Source organism: Belonocnema kinseyi, chromosome 9, assembly GCF_010883055.1.
Source record: "Belonocnema kinseyi isolate 2016_QV_RU_SX_M_011 chromosome 9, B_treatae_v1, whole genome shotgun sequence".
Taxonomy (NCBI): Eukaryota; Metazoa; Arthropoda; class Insecta; order Hymenoptera; family Cynipidae; genus Belonocnema; species Belonocnema kinseyi.
Window position 1 is genome coordinate 58674826 of NC_046665.1, and position 2673 is coordinate 58677498.

The following is a 2673-nucleotide window of genomic DNA, read 5'->3' on the forward strand; positions in this document are numbered from 1 at the left end:
CCCCCCCCCCCTCTTCTACTCACACGGGGATTGAGAACACTATAATTTGAAAGGCGATTCTTCATAGTATTTTACTAACTAATAGAGATATTTTTATAATTTTATTCCTGAAATCGACTCCCTAAGGTCAAACATGCTACACAAATACCGTAAAATTTAAAAAACACCAACTATTTACAGGAATTTTTTCCATAAAAATCAATGTGTATCATATTCAAATAATTTTTGGCAATATTTATAAAAGTATTATTATTTTTAATTAAAAAAATTAACGTATAGAGAGTACAGCTTTTATTTGAAATTTCACGACGGTTTTTTGTACCATGTTTGACCCTCGGCCAGAATCAAGGAAAAATAATCTAAAAATATGTTCATTAGTTATTAAAATGCTACAAAGACTTACTATTTTACAATTATTTACAATCAATTTCCAATTACAATTGTTTTACAATTAAAATAAAATTGTAAAAGCTAAATTTTGTAATTTTGAGATAAGTATTTTAAGGCATTAAATATTTTTCTAAGATTTCATATACAATAAAATAAGTTTGATCAGTTTGTTTATAAATTTATACGTAAATAATTATTACAAGATTCTTAAGGAAATTAAAAAAAAAGATTTTCGAATATATCAGATGTGTCAGAAAAGATCCTAGGAGATTTTAAAGACATTTTTTTTTATTTTATAGGATTTTAAAAAATATTATGAACATTTCTAATCTATTTAAAACGTTTTGAATTCTTCAAGATATTCCGCTAACCACGGAGCCATGTCGTCCTGGTGGCTGCGCAGAGAGCCGTTCGTACCCTCCAGGGTAGAGGCTACTAACCACGGCGTTTTAAGCTGTTGCTGGCTGTAGCTGAGGGGAGGCCTCGGATGGGAAGACACCGGTTGTTCGCCCTGAGAAACTCGTCCGCCCGGTCCTGGCGGTGGATCCGTGCAGGCCACCGGTCACGTGAGTAGTGTCGGGAGTTGCGTAGCGCCTGGTGGAGTCCAGGCGGACCGAAACTGCCGACGAAGAAGAGGTGGAAGTGAGAGGCCGAATGAATCGAAACCTCTCTGAGGATGGCACTAGTACGACAGAACGTACTACTGCCTTCGGTGTGGAGTTGGAGGAGGAAGACGGCCTGCAGTCTTCAAGCTGAAGACCAGCTTGTAGGGCGTGGCGGAGTGCGGCCAAGCGACGGAGGAATCGGGTGCGCTTGCCAGGACGGGAAGTTTTGTTTGGACCAGGCATGTGGGGAGGAGAGGAAGTGGAGGCAGAGAAGGTGAGGATCGCCGGGGCCGCAAAGGGCTCACCGGTCCGGAAAGAAGAACAGCTAAAGGCCACCGGAGCTGCAAGAAGAGCTTACCGACCCCGAAAAAAATAGAGAGATAGGAAAGCGGTCAAGGCGGGGGTGCGATGAGTGTACCGTCCTCTAAAGAGAGTATAGAGAGCGGGCGGAGATGCAGAGAGCTTACCGACCCTGAAAAGAGAGAGAGTAGAGTTTGGCGGAGCTGTTACGAGCATATCGACCGGAGTGGAGGTTGGAGCGAGATAGAGGTAGGATAGGAAGAGGATGGCGGAAAGCCGGAGGGATTCGGAGGATGATGCTCGAGAGAGCGAGAAGGAGGCGAAAAGAAAACAACCTGAAATTATTTTTGGGTTACGAATGCACTCTTTACTCTCAAAAAGTGGCTTCTACAAAAAGTGTTAGCCGAAGGCGACCAGGGGACTGAGGTTACCCAACTGGTTGCCCGAGCAAGAGTCAGTGATCCCAGATCTGAAACGAGACGTGGTCCAATACTATGACACGTCTATATCCGTGTGAATATGGTAGGAGACGATGTAAATGCCTGGGTTGCGCGCGCAACCCATTTCTCTTCTTCTGAATTTGAAAAATCGAAGGTGCACGATTGCCTGTCGGAACACTTCGGCGGTTCTATTTATATCTCTATTTGCTTCGAAATAAAATGAAGAGATTGGGATTTTAGTATTTCCAGATTTCGATGCTGGGCTGGCGTTTCTCATGATTTGAATACTTCGCGCGCCTCTTTAATGCGTGTATTTTGAGGTTACGTTACTTCAAGTATAAAATATAAATTATATAAATATTAATACTATTATATATATGTATATATATATTATTAATTATACGATTATAATTATGTTATATTATAATAGTCTTATTTAAATCTTGATCCGCATTTGAAAGAAATTAAAGAAATTATTTTGTTAAAAATGTAACTATTTTGTTAAAAAGTCCTCTTTTCTATCAAAAATTCAACTACTTTGTTAAAATTTTCATTTCTTTTATTTGAAGGTTCATCTCTTTCGTTGAAAATACATTTTTGAAACTGACAATTAATCTATACCATTTTTGGTTAAAAAATCATGTATTTTGTTAACAATTCGTCTTTCTTTGTAGAAATTAAATTGCTTTATGGAAAATTTATACTTTTCGATTAAAAATTACATTTTTCGGTTGAATTATCAACTGTACATATTTTTTGGTTGCAAAGTCGTTTTTTTTTTGTAAATGCAACTATATTGTTAAAAATTAAAATCATAATTTTTGGTTGAAAATTCTATTATTCACTTAAAGTTGAACTACTTAGTAAAAAAATTAATTTTTTCTTATTAAGGATTCATAATTATAGTTGAAAATTCAACTATTTGCATTTAAATTAGG